We start from the raw sequence: 22,409 nt of genomic DNA on the forward strand, positions 1-22,409 counted from the left end.
CATTATACAGAAAAATTTCATAAATCATGATTATCACAATCACCATCCTAACTGTGAAAAATACACTGTGTTTCTATTTACTATTATCCCAAGTCATATCCAGAGCACTTACCTATTTCACTTCTCACAGTGATCTTTGGATGCAGGCTTTAATAATATATGCCCTTTTTGAGCATTCACTAAAGAATTGGTTGTACAAAAAGATTAGGATCTGAGGAAATGGAGGTGGGATTCATGGTGTTAGACATTCTACTGGCAAAGTACCCAGAGCACTCCATCACCAAAACAGAAATGCACAGATTACTCACTTGCAATGGCCCTCAGGACATATATTCATACCTATATTGTTTCTCCAAATGAAGAGTCTGAAAAAGAAATTTTCCTTGAGATTTATATTTGTTGAGTAGAAAAACTACTACTCTTCAGAGATTGTTCACAGATGCTTAAATTAATAAATATAAGCTTTTAACATTTATATGCATGATCTGTACATTTCTATGTAATAATCTTTCTACTTGATCCAGCATCTGGCTCTGTGTTAGCTTCAAACTTTAGAAATATCATAATTATTTTTTACTCAAGAGTTAGTAATCTTGACTGTTAAAATTTGGATAAGTGCTCCCAAAAGTTCTATATAATACAAAAGCTTGGTCCAAGGGTGGTAGAGGGAATTGTAACAAATCTTCAGGAGATGAGGCCTAGTAAAAAGTCCTGAGGTGTTTGGAAGCATGGTTTGAAAAATAGATGGGGAAATACCAATCTCTTCGTCCATCATCACCATCATCATCATCATCATCATCATCATCATCATCATCTCCTCCTCTACCTTTCCCTCCTCCCTCCCTTCTATATTCTCCTTTGACTTGAGGTGGGAGAAATCCCTCCAATATTTTCTCCCTTAATAATGTGCCACCTATCACAGAGGCCCAAACCAAGGGGCCACCAGATCTTGGACTTGAAACATAAGTCTTAAATTAAGCCTCTCTTGCTGGAGAATTTCCTGTGGTTTAAATGCTATGTATTATAGTTACATGATTTCTCTACTAAGGCTTACTCCTGTGAACTTGTCTATGAACTTATGTCTTACCGTTGCTTCTCTATATCATCTTATCTTATTCCTATAGTCTATAACCTATGCCTATGACATTGATTATTTTGACCAGTTCACACCACAGCAGAACGGGCCACGGGCCCAGAGCACTTATCCTCCGTGAGTCTGAAACAGTCCCTGAAAAGTTCCCCAGAGGCCGAATCCATGGCCACACTCAGTCTGGCGACAGCCTGGTCCGCTCTGTTGCAGGTATGCTTCATGTGCGGCCTCTCCAGGCAGTGCGTGCTGAGTCTCTGTGTCTGTGCCCTGGAGCTCGGCTTTCCCCCAGAGCTCTGCGTGGCTGCCCAAGGGCGGCTCATGCAGTGCATGGCCCAGTGGCATGCTCCTGCCCTCTGCGCGTTCAGTCTGTGGCATTGGCCCTCTAGAGGTGATGCAGGTGGGCCATTGCCTATCTGGAGGGCAGGGAGAGGGCTAGGAGCAGAGGAGCTGCTGCCTCTGCCCACAGCCAGTCTTGGCCTGGACTGGAATCAGAAAGGAGGCGAAGGCGGTGGGACACTGGTGGGGCTGGGGGCCCAGAAAAAGCAGGAGCCACAGAGGAGCGGGCTCCGAGGAATAGAGGGCCCTGCAGGTGGCTGTAGTTCAGGGTTCCGGCGCTTCCTTAGCGGGCACTGTGCGAGGCGAAGGCCAGTTGGGGGCAGGAAGAAGCCCTGAGCTCCTTGGCAACAGTCATGGCCCGGGCTGTAGGCGGTGGCCTGCGACACATGTGGCCTGTGCTCTGATTGTGGGGCCACTGGCCTGCCACGGCTTGGCCACCATCGTGGCCCAGCTTGGCCCATGGGCTGCCCCAGCTCCACTGTGGGTACCTTATCCACGCAGCTGGTGCAGCGGCGGTCAGAAATCTTCAGCAATGAGAACCATCAGAAATGGCGGGGGTTGCTGGTCCTGGGCCTCCAGAAGGTCAGTGCTGGCCCAGCGGCCACCAGAGACCTGGGGGAGGGACCTGGCTGGCCCACACAGGGCAGGGTGCCTGTCCATCCCTGAAGTCCTACAGGAAGCAGGGTCTTCCCCGCTCTCAGCCAAGGCCCAGCCATGTCCCCGTGGCCAGCGGCAGGGACTTTTCTGTCTGTTGGTCCTGGAGGGCATTTTCTCGATTTGATATGTTTTGTTTTGTTTTGTTTTGATTTTTTGGTGGGTCCTGGAAGGAAGGGTTGGTTGTGGTCATAAAACTGGATTCAAGTCGCAGTCCTTTCTCAAACTCTACTGTGATCCATCTGTTGTCCCCAGGAGAGATCCAGGAGAGAAAAAGACTGCACCTGGAATATAATTCTTCAAACATTAAATTCCTAGAAAAGGAAGGCAGTAGTGTGTTTTAAAGGTAAAAAATGTTTTCTCAGGCATTCCGAATTTCAGATTTTTCTAATGTCCTGATTCTTAATAGTGCACATTGGCTCCCTTAAGGAAAATTTCAAGTCATGCTTTTTAAAACACTGGGTGGAGTGAATTTCATCTCATTGGTGCACCAGGTTCTAAAGTATTAAACTGATCTTCTGACATGTGTAGTCCAATTCTGTAAGGAGACAGAAACAATGTGGAAGTGTGCTGAGTGGTGGTAATGAACTCTGACCTGAATTAAAGGCAAAGGGGGAAATTCTTAGATAGTACTTCTATCATGAAGTGTGAGTTCAGTTACCAGGTAGGTCTATGTTGTTGGCAGCATAAAGCAAGTATATGCCCATTACTACTTTGTGTTAGCCAATAGTATTTAAGTGTAGGTGGTATTGACAAATCATCTTCATGTTCAAGCCTATATTTGTTTTTTTTTTTTTTTTTTTTTTTTGCAGGATATGTTAGAGCAAAACCAGAACTAGTATCTCATCCTTGTCCTTTTCTTTAGTCCTATTAGGTAGCATTCATATGTTGTGCTTGTTTTCTAGGTGCTTGGCAAATGTTATATTGTTGAACTCAACATTTGTGGTATACCCTTTGCTTATAAAATATGTGTAAGAAAATTTGACCATTTTAGTGAAGTATAAAAACAATTTCTATTAATTTATTAACAATTTTAATAGAATTAATGTACATTCCCACAGAAACATTTTAAATACCTTGGGAAATTTTTGGTGAACTACTTTAGATTATATTCAGTTTTACGCTATTTGGGACATTGTCACATGCACATTTGTAGTGCCTGCTAAGAGTTGCAGGCATTATAGCTCTTAAGTTGTTCAAGATTGGCTGTGGAGGAAGTTTTTGATTAGAAAATTACCTTGTTTTCTTATTTGTATAGTTTTCTGTGTTTTGATTCTCAAACTCTCTATCAGTTTTCCAAATATTCTCTCAAGATTTTTAGTTCCCTCAGTCGTGGTATCAATTTTATTTTCTTGAGACAGTTTCTCCCAGGGCCTTCTGACCTGAATGTGGACTGGTGATATTTCTGTTTTTCTGACCTAAATGTGGACTGGTGATATTTTTGTTTATTAAGTAGTTCTCATCCTGTAATTTCCCTTCATTTCATTCTGGGCATTCCTTTGGTCATTCTTCCATGATGGTTCCTTCATTTTTTATATTCAAGATTTTTCTTTTATTGATATTTATATTCATTTTACAATAGCAGAACTCACAGAAGCCTAATGAGAAAGAATATATGGGAGATAAGATTTTTTTACTTTGGTATATATAGGAGTATATTACTCTGACACGTCATTGAAAATTTGTTTGAATGTTGAATTCTGTTTTGGAAATTAGTGTTGTTTAGCTTTTAGTATTACTATTAAAGTCTGGAATAATCTCACTGCTACTTGTATATCATCCACTCTTTCTTCCTCTCTAACCCCCAGTCTTGGAGAAGGTTCTCTGTTTCTGAAGCTCTGACAGTGTTTGTGTTTGTGTTTGTGTATTTGTGTGTGTGTGTGTGTGTGTGTGTGTGTGTGTTTAATTCAGGAGCACTGTGCCCTTGAGCTGTATCCCAAACTCTTTGTTAATTTTTTCTTTTTCTAAAAATTTTGAGACAGAGTCTCATTGAGTTTCTGATTCTGACCTTGAATTTTGATTCTCCTACCTCACTCTTCTTATGAGAACCTGGTGTTACAGGTGTATTCTGCAATACCCTTACAGAATTTGGAAACTGTCATTTTTTCTTTGAACTGGGTACTAAAATGACCATTTAGACTTATTTTATTGATAACTTTACCCTTATTTTTTCTTTGCCTGATGATTCTTTTGAAAGTCCTCTTTATGGTGAATTGTAACCCAATCAGAAAATGCATATAAATAAAAATATATACAATTTACAGAACACCAGTATTTAACCATCACTGAGCATATTGTTTGTTGAAGTTAACACACTGTCAGCACTTTGCTCATCATATCTCTTTAAAAGGTACCCCATTTTTATGGTAGTCACTGATTTTAAATAATTTTCTCATCTAATCTGATAGTTTTGTCTGATCTTGAACTTTTTAAATAGAATAGAATGAATTCAATCATATGTGTTTTTATTTTTTTTTAATCTGGCTTCATTATGTTAATATTATTTTGAAGATAGATCCATGCTTTTATTATACTGTTATTTTTTGCTACATGTTGTATGAATATGCCACAATATTACTATAAATTATTACTCTAGTAATAATTTCCAGTTTGGGAATTATAACTAATGATGCTACTTACAATCCTCCTGGTGCAAGTCTTCAGGTATACATATGAGTAATGTCTCTGAAATAGTGATATGTAATAGAATATAATGTGAAATGTATATATATAATTTAAATTTTTTTTCCAAGCTACATTTAAATGTAAGTAGACAGAGATAAAGCTGACTTAATGATATATTTTATTCAGCCTAATAAATATATATAATCATTGCAACACATGATAGATTAAAAAAATTAAGATATTTGCTATTTTTATACTAAATATTTTAACTCTGGCCTGTGTTTTATACTCTTTAGAGCCTCTGTGGATGCAGTGGAGCTACACTGTAGATGTGCATTATCCATATTTGACCAATGTCTACTGTATTAAATGCTTAATTGTAAAGAATATATATGTATATGTTCATGATGGGACACATTCTGACAGGTTAATTGTTAGGTGATTTTGTCCTTGTTTGAACATCATAAAGAATGCATACACAAACCTAGATATATTAGATAATCACTTACTGTGGCCCACTGTGGCCTGTTATTGCATATTATTTTATAGTAAACTTGCCATTTTTGGTTTTTAAGAGATGGGGTCCTGCTTTGACTGTAACCAATCCCCTGGATTAAGGCAATCTTCTTGCCTTAGCAATCCTCCTTCCTCAGTTTCCAAAATACTGTGACTATATGTGGATAACACCACACCTGGATATGCACTTTAAAAATAAGTAGCAAGACTCCATAATAAAAAAAAATGTATGGGATAGCAAATATACAAATGAATAACATAGATGCTCATTATAGTTATCAAATGTTATTCACTTTTCAGAATTGTATGTGCTATACTTTGATATGACTGGAAGAACTGTAAGTTTGTTTATACTAACATCACTACAAACACATGAGTATCATGTTGATGTCAAGACAGCTCCACTTCATTACGTATTAAGGATTATTTTCAGTTAGATTATAATCTTTTTGGTGGTACTAGGGATTAAAGCCAAGGGTTCTCTACCACCAAGCTACATGTACAACCTTTTATTATTATTACTTAAAAAAAATTAAAACATTGTCTTGCTAAGCTGCCTAGGCTGGTTTCAAAACTTCAGTCCTCCTATTAGCTGGAATTGTAGGTGTGCACCACTGCACCTGGCTAGCTCCATTATAATTTTATGGGATCACTGTCATATATGTGATCTCTTGCTGATTAGAATCTCATATGTCTCATGTATGTATGAAATAGTGAATTTCAGCCATTTAATGCTCCAAGAGCAGAGTAAGAAAGTTCCTATTTCTCCAAATAATCATCAACATTTGATATTAATTTTGCTGACTGGTGAGTGGGTAATAGTTTTCAATATTGTCTGAGTTGCATTTCCTTATTTCCTAAAGAGTTAGAGCACCTTTGCATGTATATTGGCTATTTAAATGCCATCTGTTGTGAAGTGCTTGTGTTTTGTTCTTTATTTTGTAGGACATAGATCAAACCCAGGCCTTGCTCATGCTAGGCAAACACTCTACTACTGAGCTGTATCCCCTATGCATACCCCCATCTTCTTCTATTAGGGTTTTGATACTTTTTTTTCCTATTGAAGGTTTAGGCGTCCTTCGTATATTCTGGATATGAATCATTTTGTTATATGTGTCACATCCATCTCCACTTCTGCAACTTATTTTTTTTTCTTCTTTGAGGTGGCTTTTGATGAATCTGAGTTAATTGTAGTTAAAGTGTGTTATCCCTTCCCTGTATGATTAGTAACTTATGTGTTCTATTTAAGAAGTCTTTTTTCTACCTAAGGTCTTAAAGATATATGTTTACATTATCAGAACTTTAATAAATATGTTTAGTTAATAAGTATGAAAGCCTGCAAGTATTGATCTTTTTGTTGAATATGAAGTAGGAATTGAGGTTGATTTTTTTTCCATATAGGTGTCTTAATTGTTCAGTATCATTCACCCACTTTGCAGCAATTCTCCACTGTGTACACTCTCCCATACTCTAATGTCACTTGTTCTAAGACAAGGGTATAAGTGATCTTGATTCTGAACAATCTCATCTGTTCCATCGATCTATTTCTCTATCCTTATGCCAATATCATTAATTGCTGCAGGTTTGTAGTAAACTATAACAACTAGAGGAGCAAATACTTGTGCTTCTTTAACGATTATGTTACTGATTTTCTTAACCTTTTGAATTTTCTATGTTATTTTAAAAATTATCTTGTCAACAGAGGTTGCTTGATTTGATTGTAATTTTGCTAACTTCTTATGGGGAATTAACATACCCCTTCAGAAAATATTAAATCTGATAATCACAAAAATAGTATCTTGTTCTTAGAACTTCAATTTCTCCTAATAGTATAATTTTCTCCTGAGGGGTCTTCTTAGTTTATATTATTAATCCAAAGTACATGATATTTTATTCTATAATAAGAGCTATTATTTGAAAATTTTATGTCTTAGCTTTGTAGCTGGTACATAAAAATGAAAGTTTACTTTTCATGAATTCAAATAATTTATCTGTATAAAAGGTCCATCTTGTATGGGAGTATTAATCTGGTGTCTCTAGAGAAGCTAAACAAATAGTAAACACACAGAAATAGAGACATTTAAAAATACATTTAGTATAAGGGAATTGGTTCATGCAGTTATGGGGGCTAACACGTCCAAAATCTGTATTTAACAAGTTGGAGACCTATAATTATATAGTTCCAGTCTGAGTCTGTAGGGCCAGACTGAGACTCTCTCCTGAGAGCTCATGGTCTGAGTTCCAGTGAGAGTCATAATCCAAATGCAAAAGACTGACATCTCACTTCAAATACAATCAAACAGAGAAAGATTTCTTTATTACTCAGTATTTAATTCTATTTAGGTCTCTAGTAGATTAGATGAGGCCACCCACATTGGAGAGGGCATATTGCTGTACTAATTTTGCCAATTTAAATGTTTATTTTATCTAGAATAACCCTCAGATACTCAGACACAATATATAACCAAATATCTAGGTACCTAAAATCAGCTATCACAAGGCACAATGAAATTAACTACAAATTACTTTCTTTCTTACAAATTCTACAACTAAAAATATAAAATCTGTTGATTTTAACAAAAGTAGCTGTTTGAGAAAATGCTCATATTAAAGAAGAATGGTTAAACAATAATGAGTTAAGTATTTATCTCAGCAAGTTAGCAAAAGAACAGCAAGTTAGCAAAAAAAAACAGAAAAACAGAAGAAATAATAAAAATGAAGCAGAAATAAATGAAACATACAATTGATATAAATGAAATCAAGAGGTGATTCTTGGGAAAATTAATAAGATTGATAAAATATTGAGGTAAACTTTTAAGACTTATTTATTATATAATAGGCTATAATGCTTTGTTAATGTTAAATGTTTTTGCACTGATTTTTTCAAGGAAAGCCCACTCAGGAAACGGTAAATCCTAAATCATAAGCCATTCATTAATTGGTATTCGTTGGTTTCATAGTAGGTACATGATCCAGATATGAGGGAGAATGTTGTGCTAAATTTTGAGAATTTAAATGAAAGAGTCAACTTCATGCTTTTTCTTTGTAGGCTGAATTTAATTACCAACTGGATTGTAAAAATAAGTATGAGATTGTTAAAGATTTCAGGGATTTTTTTGTTTATTTCTTGATCATTGGTACTGATATCCTTTTAATACCATGCCATAAAAAGTTTAAGACAATACTTGCATTCAGTTAACAAGTACTGATAAAACACCTAATATATAATTGGCAATGTTACTTATGGTATTTCTTATATCCAGAAAAGGGTTCAGCATAGTTATATGATGACAGTGAGCAACATATAACATTATAAAACTTGAGTAGTACCTACTTAAAAAGGCATCTGTATGATTTGTGTAGTAGTATGTTTTTTTCAGAGGCACCTTTATTGCTGGGATTTTTTACCTGATGGCAGTATTAATTGGCTTCAAAGTATCCATGATTTTTTTAAAATTGTACACAAATACACACACACAGACACACACACACACACATACACACACACACACACACACACACACACACTTTTTGGTTTTAGGAAGAAGAGTACTCAATGGCTGTGGACTCACTCGGACCAGCCAAAGCCCACTGAAGAGCTGAGGAGATTGTGGTGACAAAGTCAAAAAGAAGCCTCTGGTGGCCAGTTTCACAGAACTTGTTACACATTATTATTGCATAGGGAAGCCTTTTATGCATAGTCTGTTAGCTAGTAAATTTAGCTGAGGGCCATAATAATCCAGTGAGCAAGCAACACACTTACAAGTGGCATCCAATGGGCTGAAAGTTCACTGGAAAAAAGCAGAAAGAAAAGGAACACAATGTGCACATGAGGGTGGCCAGGTTACTATGGTGATGGGGCTGGTGGTTGTTGGTGTTCCAAACCACAAATATCCAGACCAGTGTGTTGAGCCCTATGAGCCATCACAAAGCAAGTAGGCTGATTTCCAGCTTACATGCCCAACAAATGCCCTTTTCACATATTTTCAAAAGATCCAAAAAATATATGAAAAAAATACACCCATTAGATAGACTATACCTGACAGGTAGTTGAGATGATAGAAACCAAAGCAGATGTATGAATTAAGTGCTGAATAAATTTATGTCTTGATTTTCAAAGTTTTTAAAAATATTCTACACATTAGGAAATTCTTTTGTCTTTCTGCTGATACTAGTTGTTATCTTTGACGAGAGAGAGAGAGAGAGAGAGAGAGATGCCCCTAATATGAAGAGAGAAAAACAAAAGATCTTAAAAGTTTTCCAGCTGTCTCTAATTCTTTTTGGTAAGAATAACAGGAGACATTTTTATTTAATGGGGAAATAAAAGCATTCATACTGAAATGTAGGCTACTTTAAGTTCCTTTAGGAATTTGCTATTTGAGAAATAAGAGAATTTTACCTTTATATATTTTTAAATGTTCAGTATAATGACTCTGAAAACTTTTCATAAAGTATAGAAAAAAGAATACCAAAGTGTTCAAAAGTACTTACATAAATATTAGACCAACCAAGAAATGATGAGTTTTTAGGAGGGGGGGGGCAATTTATAGGATAAAGTTGACTTACCATAAATATAATATTTTCATAAGAATAAAAATGAGACTTGGAAAAATCAATATGAAAGAGAAATTTTACTTAATGAAAAATTGCTTTCCTCAATTTTATTTACTTGTTTTGCAAAATGTTGATAATCTATTTTTATAGTTATTCATAATTTTAAGTCTTCTTTGGAAGGTCTTAATTACAGAGCATGGTGACCTGGGTAATAGCTGATTTTTAGATCCAAGAAACAAAATTCCCTTTAAGTTTGATCACTCATGGAAAGAAGCAAGTGACCCTCAACCAGAGGAAGTAGATGGAGGTTTGAAGTCTTGGAGAGAATCCTGTGACAATGCTTTAAGAGCCTATGTGAAAGATCATTATTCCAACAGCTTCTGTACTGTTAAGTAACTGTCTGCCTATTCCATTATCAGAGTGTGTATTTCTTACATTTACCTTATCACTTGGGAACTTTGGCCAACCAAACATCACTTCTTTCTTAGTTATGGTCTCTGTATTTTATTCCCTAAATCTTTTTTTTTAAATATTCTTTAGTTGTCAGTGGGCCTTTATTTATTTATTTATATGTGTTGCTGAGAATTGAACCCAGTGCCTCACACATACTAGGCAAGCGTTCTACCACTGAGCCACAACCCCAGCCCCCTAAACCATTTTTAAAAGGAGTATAAATACATGAAAAATTTCTTAAAAAATCACAATGCATAATAATTTTGAATTTCTATATGTTCTATTTCATAATTATTTTATTTACTTATGAAAATATATTGCCTTACTTCAAAAATTAAGTTTTTAAATACTTTAACTTAGACTTAGGAAAAATGTTAAAATTGTTGGGAGATCTATTGTCCACATTTGTGTCATTTTGGCATAGGCATTTATAAAAAAAAAACAAAACTACTTCTGCATAGTTAAGATATTTTTCACTAGATAATCAAAACTGTTTTGAAATAAACACTTTTAGAAACCCAGAGTAATTTTATTTTTATTTTTTACTATCTCTTGGGCTCTAACGGATAAATTTGGCTCTAACATGATTTCCTCTTTATAATATTGTGACAAGAAAAATATGTGTAGAATTTTTAATTTTTAATTTGTTTGTTTGTTTGTTTTGGTGGTGCTGTGAATTGAACCTAGGGTTTTGTGCATGTGAAACAAGAACTCTAGCAGCTGAGCTGTAACACCAGCCTCAGAATGTTTAATAATTTTTTATTATTGTATTTTAAACTTATATCAATTAATAAAATCATGATGTTTTGAAATAGGTATACACTGTGGAATGGCTAAATTGAGCTAATTAACATGTATTACCTAACAGATTTATTATTTAATGAGAATGCTGAAAATCTAATCTCTAAGAAATTCTCAAAAACAATACATTAACTAGAGTATTTTAAATATGTGATGATGATGAGTTAAATGGCAATATAGAAAGTTAGTTAAAAGCACTTACATTTAAACTTTAATAACTGGTTTGAGTTAGTTAGCCCTGCCACCTAACTAGCTGTGTGACCTTAGGTAAATGACTTAATGGTTATATGTCTGTTTTCTCATTTGAAATGGAAATAGTTCTTACCACATAGTATTGATGTGAAGATTAAATGAGTTAATGATGCATTTACAGTGATTAAAACAGTGGCACAAGGTAAGCCCTGCCTAAATGATAGATAACATTATTCATTTATTTATTTATTTATTTATTTATTTATTCATTCATTCATTCATTCATTTATTTATTTGTTTGTTTATTTCATAAAGGAGAAAACCCATCTTGGTGGATACCAGTACAGAATTCCTTTTTGGAACCCAGTATTGCAGTGGGAGACTTGATACACTTCCTTTTAGAAATTGGCTTTTCGATCCTAAATACACTTTCAATTTGTCATTTGTTACCTATTCAAAGTTTGTCATTCCCCATTCTTAATTTGGAGAGTTTCAATGGCAAATAACCTCAGGGGCCTTTTTTTCACTTCTCTTAGCTATCAAATGAGCAACACAGTGCTGGAATTTTTCTAATGGTGTCTACTGTACACTAGTTTTCTATATTCTTAGCTGTCTTGCTTAGTAATCTATTTTAGTAATTTCAACTCATTATTACCTATCACATTTTCTATGTGGCATTTTCCAGAAAATTCTTATTTGTCCTAGATGAGCATCTAATCCCCAACATTTTATTAGGTGTGAGTCTGACATAAAATCTTTTTCTCTTCCCTCCACACTGAAAAACTTTTCCATTACACTTGAATTTGAGAAAGAAAGGTTCTTACTCTTGGTTTCATACTATCCTGTGTACTTTAAGACAATTTCATATGACTTTGTTTTTCCTTCTTATATAGTTCTCATTACTTAGAAATGTTCTTATTTTTCCTGTACTTAATGGAGATAAAACTTTAATCATGATAATTCTTCCGAGTTGTTTCTGTTCATCTTGCTCTTTCTCCTCTGTTTTCTTCCTTACCCTCCAAATCATTGGGCCTTCTTCACCTACTAGTGCTATGTCCTCTTTACTCATCCACTTATGAGCCTTTGAGTTTTACTTTAGTCTCCATCCTATAGAAAGTGCTCTCTGTGAGTATTAATAGTTCCTGAATCACTTGATCCAGTGAACATTTTTGTGGTCCTTGACTTCTTTTGCTGTTTCATACTGAGCCCAGAAAATAGAAATGATCTTTTGCTTAGAGTGCTATTATCAATACCTATTAATTCTTTTTTCTTTGTCTCTAATTTTCTAATATCCCAAAACTTTTAAAATACTCTTGAAAGTTCATAGCCCACTAAATATAGGGAAAGTAACACAGACTTAGTGTTAGAAAAACAATATGTTTGGGTTTTATCTTCACAAGAAACACCTATGAACTAACTTCAGCTTTACCTTTTGTGGATGATAAACATGCCTTTTCTTTTATTTTGTTGTAGTTTTGCCAGTTTTAGTAGAGCAAATAGAAAATAATATGGGAAAACATATTATGTGAACTCTAAAATTCAATGGCTTCTTTGCATTCCCTAGTAATTGTTTCCATTTATTTCTACTGTAAGGAACAGTTGGTGTTTCTGTAACTACTGGCTAGACATTTCCATCTAGATTTCCCAGTTTGTTACTGATACCACCATCATCCTAGTCATTCAGATGTACAAATACTTTGGCCCTTCCTTTTTTTGTTTGTCTGTTTGTTTAAACCTTCAGTTACAATATATTGCTAAACTTATGCATTCTGTCTGCAACCCTTCCTTTTCATTACCATTTGATACTACCCTAGATTATGACCTAAATTAATTTTGGTCTTCTAACCATCATCCAGCTTTTCTTCCCTTTTTTTCCTGTATAGCAGTATTGGTCATTCTCCAAAAATAATAGTGCTGGTCATATTCTCCCGAAATAACTGTTTTGGTCATGTTGTTTTACTCTCTTTCTGCTTCCTGTAGAATGAAATCTAAAGTTTTTACTTATATCTACTACTGTATGATCTAAATCTACCATTCTGTCTCCCACTAGTCTACTTTACACATACCCTCTAACCTGATGACCTAATTGACATTCACTTAACAAATCCTTGATTTCATGCCTGAACTGTTTGCTGGTCTTTATTCTCAGTCTCTGCTTATCAGAATCTTATCTGCTTTGTGAAGCTCAGCTTAAATGACACTTCCATTAAACTCTAAGCCAGGAGCAATATTTTCCTCTATTCATTGTACCTCTGACTCTGTTAGAATTTAACAGAATCTAGGGCTGGGGTTGTGGCTCAGAGGTAGACTGCTTGCCTAGCATGCACAGGGCACTGGGTTGGATCTTCAGCACCACATAAAAAAAATAAAATATGGGTATTGTGTCCACCTACAACTATATATATATATATATATATATATATATATATATATATATATATAAAGAATTTAACAGGATCTGGTTGTGAGTGCTATGTTTTTATTCTGTCTCAAGGATTTAACACACTACTTATGTGCATTGTCTGTCATTTAGATTGTGTTTTTCTAGTTTGATTTTTCCCTAATAGGTTTATGCTAAAACTATAGATGGGCAACAGACTATTATGGCATGTATTGAAAGCCATCAGTTTCAGCCTAAAAACTTCTGGTAAGAAATAGATATTCTGTTTTGTTTGCGTCTAATTATTTTGTAGAGAAACCAGCAATTTTTATCTATTTTGAGAATTTTTTTGCTGCAAACTGCACAGCAGTTAATTCAGATACCAGACCAGGTGATAAGGAGATGGACACAAGACAAATAGAGAAAAAGCTGGGCCCCCATGGTTCTCCATCCCCTGATGAGGGATGGACAACCCAGAGCCAGTTCAGCATGTTTATGATACAGGTTTTAACCTCAAAAGGATTCATTGTAAGAAAGTTTCTTAAAGATAAACAGAACCAAAGTGGAGGGTATAAACAGCCCAATTAGAACTATCAGCTTGTGCCCATAATTCTCCACCTGTGGCCAACTGTCATTAGAACCCAAGGTTAAGAACTGATAAGTCCCTGGCTAGCATGGAATTTCCCTTTTAACAGGGCATCACCACAGCAGCTGGTCAGTTTCAAATCTAGGCCTTTGCACAGAGCGTTCCAGGAGGGACAGGTCAAGAATTATATAATTCATTCGCTGCTCCTAACATTTATTATTTTACATACATCCTAGTCCTTTTTATTTTTGAGACAGGATTTCACTAGGTTGCTGAGGGTCTTGCTAAATTCCTGAGGCTAGCCTTGAACTTTTGATCCTCCTGCTTCAGCAGGGTAATTTTTTTTTTACTTACAAGATTTCAGTTCTGGGGCTGGGGATGTGGCTCAAGCGGTAGCGCGCTCGCCTGGCATGCGTGCGGCCCGGGTTCGATCCTCAGCACCACATACCAACAAAGATGTTGTGTCCGCCGAGAACTAAAAAATAAATATTAAAAATTCTCCCTCTCTCTCTCTCTCTCTCTCTCTCTCTCTCTCTCCCCTCTCTCACTCTCTCTTTAAAAAAAAAAAGATTTCAGTTCTCCATCAATGAATTTAGACATTATTCATATTCCTTCCAATTCTAATTTCTTTTGGGTTTTTTGGTTTTATTGTTTTGTTTTCTCCCCAATATGTGAGATTGAACCGAGGGGTGCTTTACCACTGAGCTACATCCCTAGTTCTTGTTATTTTTTTATTTTATTTTTTTTTATTTTGAGACAGGGTCTCACAAAGATGCCGAGGCTGGTCTTGAACTTGCAGTCCTTCTGTCTTAGTCTTGTGAGTCACTGAGATTACAGGAATGTGTCAACATACCCAGCTCCAATTCTAAGATTCTATAGCCATATCTTTTTAAAAACTACTTGTATATTGAGTGAGAACAAATGATTAATATAAAGTGCCCAGTTGAAATTATTGAGTTTTACTTGGGTAAGGGTTAGTAATATTTGAGTTGATTATGTAACTCAGCAGCCTGTCCATTTTCAGAGGAGCCTACCATGAACAGAATGGGAATGGTTCACTTCAAAGCAAACTAAGGAAAAGTGGAAATCCAGATAATTTAGAAAATGTTTATGGTCAGGCCACTTGGTTCCAGACTTATGTTTGAATATGCCTTGGGTTTATCAAATTGGAAATGACTGGTCCTCTCCTCCCCAACCCCTCAAAAATTTTTTTCAACTTTTTGGCCTCAGTGGTAAATCACGTCTTTCTTGTGCCTACTGCTAATTCTGCAGCACTGTATGTGTATGTTTTAATAGGAATGGTCGTTGGAGATCAGAGTGGAAGTTCACTATTACACCACCTACAGCCCAGGTGGTTGGAGTACTCAGGATTCAGGTAAGATTCCAACATATTCATTGATCATGGTAAAAAAGTTTACATTTTTGGTTTGGGAGTATGACTCAGTGCTTACCTAATATGCATAAGACTCTGGGTTCAATCTCCAGCACTGCCTAAATAAATAAAACTTCACATTTTAAAATAAACATGCAAGTTGGTCTTTGTTGTAGAATTAAAATAAGTACTAAATTATATGCAGATGCAAAGAGAGGTGGATGGAAATGAGAAGAAATAAAAGCCTTCCTGGGGAGGTAGTTAAACAGAGATCTATTTTGGGTTGATAAAGATAATTATGTAGAGAATACTGTTTGCTGGTTATTTTTTTTTTATGTGGTGATGAGGAGCGGAGGTAAGCTGTCTATTGCTGAGCCACAACCCCAGCCCTGTTTTATACTTGTGTGTGTGTTCAGAGGCAGGGTGCTGGGGATTGAACCCAGGGTCTTATACATGCAAGGCAAGCACTCTACCAACTAAGCTATATCCCCAGCCCTATACATATATACTTTTTAATATAGAATGTCTGGTCACACTTTGGGAGAAGGCTTACTTCATTTTTATTATCTTTTAAAAGTCACAGTGAAAATTATTTGAAAGAGACATTAAGATATTTAGGCCTAGCAAGACACAGTGGCACATACCTGTAATCCCAGTGGCTCTGGAGACTGAGGTAGGAGGATCTAGAGTTCAATGCCAGCCTCAGCAAAATGAAGGCTCTAAGAAATTCAGTGATTTATTTTATTAGAGACAGGGTCTTGCTGAAATTCTTAGGGCCTTGCTAAATTGCTGAGTCTGAGTTTGAACTCAAGATCCTTCTGCCTCACATTTCAGAGTTCCTGGGATTACAAGCATGTGCCACTGCATCTGGCCTATGTCACACTTATTTTTAGAGTGTAATTTTCCATCAAATATTTGGTTTTTAGTGATTTTCTTTTAACTCCCAATTAGGTTTTTCATGCCAGTCACATCTATGAACCTCCTGCATATTGATGATATTTGTATGGCCTTGTCTCACATATTAAGGATCCATTAAAACTCCTTGGTTTTCAAAAAGAAACTAATTTTCCATGATTTTTATTATTTTTTAGTATTTCTAAAGTGGGATCTTATTTATCTTTGTAGTCATAATATCTGTCCCAGTGCCTGGAATCAAAAACACAAATGTTTTTTGTTGTTTTTGTTTTTGTTTGTTTTTAAATATTTTTTAGTTGTTCATGGACTTTATTTTCTTTATTTTTATGTGGTGCTGAGGATTGAACCCAGTGCCTCATGCATGCTAGGTGAGCATGATGCCACTGAGCCACAGCCCCATACAAATGTTTTTTGAATTTAAATTTTATCTTGTAAGGAAAGAGGTTTTGTTACTTTTTTCTTTTGTACAAGATTGAACTCAGGTTCACTTTACCAATGAACTATATCCAGCCCTTTTTATTTTTTGAGACAAGGTTTCATTAAATTGCTAATACTGGCCTCAAATTTTCCATCCTCTTGCATTACCCTCTCAAGTCACTGGGATTACAGGCATGCACCATCAAGCCCAAAGAATTCTTAAACTGGGCTGGGGTTGTGACTCAGCAGTAGAGCAGTCACCTAGCATGTGTGAGGCCAAGGGTTCGATCCCCAGCACCATATAAAAATAAATAAAATAAAGATATTTTGTCCAACTACAACTAAAAAATAAATATTAAAAAAAGAATTCTTAAACTTAAATATTCTGTGAATTTTCTTTTAATACCACTATGTATTATCATTGATTGTGTTAATTATTCAGAATTGCTAAACATGGATTGTCAACTTAAAGGATAGCTTAAAGCATGAATCTGTGCATTAAGTAATAGGATTCTATATGAACTAAACATAAACAAAAACTTTATCAAATACTTCATCACACAGGTTCACTATTATGAAGATGGCAATGTTCAGTTGGTTAGTCATAAACATGTACAAGGTTTAGTAACTGTTTCGGTAAGTATACAATATTTAAAGTTTTTTTCACTTTTGTCTTTTTTACTTTAAAATATTTTGTTTTGACCTGGAGTGTAATCCATCCATTATTTGTTTTTGTTTTGCTTGTTTGGTTAGTTATGTATGACAATAGAATGTATTTTGACTTATACGTACCTGGAGTATAACTTCCCATTCTTGTGGTTGTACATGATGTGGAGTTACACTGGTCATGTATTCATATATGCACATAGGAAAGTTATGTCCAATTTATTCTACTATCTTTCCCATTCTTAACTCTCCTCCCTTCCCCCTATTCCCAGCCTACTCCCTCCTCCAATTCAGTGAACCTCTGCTGCCCGCCCCTCCAGTTGTGTCAGCATCCACATATCAAAACACTTGGCCTTTCATTTTTTGGTATTGGCTTATTTCACTTAGCATGATAGTCTCCAGTTCCAGCCATTTACTGGAAAATACCATAATTTCATTCTTCTTTATGGCTGAGTATTATTCCATTATGTATATGTACTGTGTTTTCTTTATCCATTCATTTGTTGAAATGCACCTAGGTTGGCCATAGCTTAGTTATTGTGAATTGAGCTGCCATGAACATTGATGTGGCCATGTCACTCCAGTATGCTGATTTTAAGTCCTCTGTAACATTGCTGAGGGGTGGTATAACTGGGTCAAATGATGGTTCCATTCCAAGTTTTCTGAGGAATCTCCATACTGCTTTCTAGAGTGGTTGTACCAATTTGCAGTCCCAACAGCATTGTATGAGTATACCTTTTCTCCCACTAGGGACTGAACCCAGGAGGAGCACTTAACCACTGAATCATATCCCCATCCACACCCCCTTTTTTGAGACACCATCTTGATAAATTGCTTAGGGCCTTGCTGAGTCTGGCCTCAAACTTGTGATCCTTCTGCCTCTGCCTTCCAGGTTGCTGGGATCATAGGCATGCACCACCACATCTAGCAACATAGAAACATTTTTTGTGGGTGATAACTAACTTTCCAAAGCAAAAGAAAAAAAAGTAAAAAGAATAACATTAATTTATGTCTTCACAAATTGTGTAATATCTTCCTTAATAAAAGACAGCTGGATTCCCTTATCAGCTTCATACAGTCTCTAACCCTCACGGTGGTAAAGTCACTGCACATCATGAAGTTTCTATGAAACTGTATTGTAGAAGCATGAGAGTAAGAGTGGAAAAGGCAGGGCTGGGGCTGTGGCTCAGTGGTAGAGCGTTTGCCTAGAATGTGTGAGGCACCAGGTTTGATCCCTGGCACTGCATACAATAAACAAATAAAATAAAGGTATTGTGTCCATCTACAACTAAAAATAATATTTTAAAAAAAGAGTGGAAAAGGCAGACATCCAGCTGGAATGTAACTCAGTGGCAGAGCACTTGCTTAGCAAGCAAAGGTCCTGGGGTGCGGCCCTGAGGGCATTGTTCATTTCATCTTTTTTGAAATATTTATTTTAGTTGTAATTGGACAAAACACATTTATTCCACTTATTTATTTTTATGTGGTGCTGAGGATCAAACCCAGGGTCTTGCACATATGAGTTGAACTTTCTGCTGCTGAGCTACAACCCCACCCCTGTTCATTTCATCTTAAAGCAAAAATAATTTTTTCAGGGCATTAAGATTTAAAGACACAGTAATGATCTCTTCAGACCATACTGTGATAGACTGGAAAGTACATGGGGTTTGTTTGTCTGGTTTTTAGTTTTGGTGAAGACCTGGATTCAGATTCTATTTTTATCATTCAAAAGCTGTATAATTTTGGTCATATCATTTTAGAGGATTCTATTTTTGACTGCAGAATGAATGTGATGATAAAAAACTATTCATTTCACAGGATAATTCTAAGAATCAAAGGAGGTAATATGCATTGGAACGCTTGGTAATCTAGGAATTATCATACCACAGTTAGTTAATATGGATCAACTTTTCAGCATCTTTTTACTTAGTGCGTGCTTGTTTGTTGTGGTACTAGAGACTGAGCCCAGGGATTTGCTCTATCATTGAACTTTTATCTCCAGCCCCTTGTATTTATTTTCAAAATTTTTATTTTGAGGCAGGGTTTTGCTAAGTTGCCAATGCTGGCCTTGTAGTTCTGATCCTTTTGCCTTAGCCTCTGGAGTTGTCACTGTATCCAGCACAAATGAATTTTAAATATATAAGCACTGCTTGCTTCAGTGGCACACACCTATTGTTAGGGTCGGGCGAAACGTCGGAAGAAGAGACCACAAGAGACTGTCTTATGCAACAACAGGAGGGTTTTATTTGGAGGCCAGCATACTGGGGCTCAGAGTTCACTTTAGCAAAGAGAGATAGAGTGAGTGGGCAGTTTGCCTGCAACAGAGTGAGGGAGTGCATTCTGTAGTTTGGCAGTTGGAGACAGCACATTCTGGGAACAAGATTAGCAAAACAGTTCTCAGGATTTCAACAGTGTTTTGTTAAGCATATAGAAAAACGGAGTGACAAGTACCTATTTTATTAACCTTTCACTATAATCCCAGCAAATCCAGAATCTAGAGGCAGGAGAATTGCAAGCTCAAGGCCAGCCTTGATAACTTAGTGAAACCATGTCTAAAAATTTAGAAAAAGGGCTGTGCTCAGTGGCAGAGCACCCCTTTTGCTGTACTCAACCAATAAACAAGGAACCAAATAATTCATTCATTTTTTTCTTCCTCTTTCTCCATTAGAATGAAGTCCAAACTGCCAAGGATTTTATTCAAATCATAGAGAGTGCAGAAAATGAATATCAGGTAAAAAGACTTGGAACTAATTTTTCTAAATCCTAGTGCCATATTTTTCTGTTAATATATTTGTTTGGCCTTTCTCTCTTTTATCTTGAATGCCTATACTGTTGAGTCAGACCCTTTAATCTGGCATTCTGCTTGAAATTAAAGTTTTAAGTTTGGAAGAGACCATAGCTCTAGTTTAAAGGATATATATGATCTTCTTGGCTCACTTCAGAAATTGAAGAGGAACTCACTAGAAATAATATAATATATCCTGTCTAACTCTTGTAATGTAAGCATGCCCTTTGACTAATGAGTTACTTTCCTATTTACAACCAACCCATTTCTGTTCAAGTAACTAGCCTTCAATTATCTGTTGCAGACTGCAATTAGTGAAAACTACCAAACAATGTCAGACACCACATTCAAGGCCTTGCGCAGGCAGCGTCCAGTTACCAGTACAAAAATTGACTAGAACAAGATACTCAGCTAAAAGTTTGGCAAAGAAATACAGAATGCTTAAAGGCTGAGTGTAGGATTCTTCAGTATGTAGAAAGAAAAGGATTCATATGATAAATGTGGTCATATGATAAATAAGTGATTTTTAAACAAGAGTGATATTTTGCTAGGGCTTTCAAAGTTAACAGATTTTTTTAGCCTCATGAAATACTGTTGAACCTATAGCATTGACTTCATCTTTTTGTGTTTTCTGCCTTGTATTTTTCTGTTATCACTATATCTACTTGTAAATCTTTTTTTTTGTCCTTTTTGTTAATTCTGCTACAATTAGTGTTAAAGAAAGATCCATCTATACTGGGGTCATTTTACTCTTTAGAAAATTTTCCTAGCCATGAAGTCCTGTTACTGATTTAGACAGATAATATGCTTAGTACTTTTACCCTGTGCTCCAAAGCACTTCTGGTACTTCAGTGTTTTTGACTGACCCACCAATAGCTGAGGAGGCTCTGCTACAAATTGTAGCTAAATGGAAGACACATACATCCTTCTCCGTCTGACTGCTTTGATCATCATTTATAGCATCTCATAACTATCGTTTTTCAAAAGTTTGGATTGAGGCTTTTCAGGTCTATTATTTGGGGGGAAAGGAAGTTTTCTGGAAATTCCATGACATCCAGCTTCTCTGGGGGGCACTCATTTTTAATCCAAAGCCTTGAACCATATTCTCTGCACATGGAGTATGTTTGCTTTCTTCATTCCCTCATTGTCTTCTTCCCACTTAGTACCATTGTAGTTATAGACATCTGCATTTTTAGAAGAGTTTTATTCATGTATTATTTTTTTAAGTATCCAAGAACTACGGACATACTGTGGATGTAGTAAAGTATAAAACTTGAAAATGCAGACTGAAGGAATACATATCTTGTGCTTTAACATTTTGTGGCAGGATTGTACTATAAGCAAATGAATCAACTCTGTAAATCACAAAAACTTAAGATGAACCAAAGTGAAAAGGTAACTTCCAGGCAGTATCCTTCTACTGTAACCTGTTATTTAAGGGAATACTAGTGTTTTCTAAGTAGGGTATAAAACTTGTTCCAAATTACTTTTCCTCAGTCCTGCCTGCCAAGAAATAAAGTGTAACTGTGATATAGCAACCCTTCCCAGTTATATTGGCAGGTATGTGTATGATCTCAGAATACACAGGTGACATAGATATGATAGGACAACTGGTAATGGTGGATTTATTTACATTGTTTACACTTCTATGAACAGGCCTTAAGGGAAGGTTAGTTTTTTAAAACCAAGTAGTGTCTTCCTACCTGTCTCTAAATACATGTCAAAAAAGAAGGGTATTTGTGCTTCAGCTTTGTCTTTGCTCAGTAATACAGTCAAGCAAGAGTTTGTTTCCAAGTGAATGCTGTGTAGGCATTTTTTGTCTATTTCAAATAAAATATATTTGTATTATTTGTCATTCATACTACCCATCCATACAACACTATCTTCTGTATCAGGTATTTCAATAGACGTATACCCATTTTGTTCTAAAAGTATCTGAGCCTCTCTCCTTTTTGATGCATCTCTTCAACCTTTCTTCTCAAGGTAAGAAATTCAATGTATTTGATCTTGTTTTAACTTTCTATTAGTTTCTTCTTGGATATGTTTTTCGTCTGTCCAACTTCCTCT

At 35.8% G+C, this 22,409-nt stretch overlaps 1 pseudogene; it reads left to right on the plus strand.

The window, feature by feature from the left end:
* The first annotated feature begins 1,885 nt into the window (after positions 1 to 1,885).
* On the plus strand, positions 1,886 to 20,787 carry LOC144252873 (F-actin-capping protein subunit alpha-1-like; annotated as a pseudogene).
* Positions 20,788 to 22,409: the final 1,622 nt, after the last annotated feature.

Source organism: Urocitellus parryii, unplaced genomic scaffold, assembly GCF_045843805.1.
Source record: "Urocitellus parryii isolate mUroPar1 unplaced genomic scaffold, mUroPar1.hap1 Scaffold_62, whole genome shotgun sequence".
NCBI lineage: Eukaryota > Metazoa > Chordata > Mammalia > Rodentia > Sciuridae > Urocitellus > Urocitellus parryii.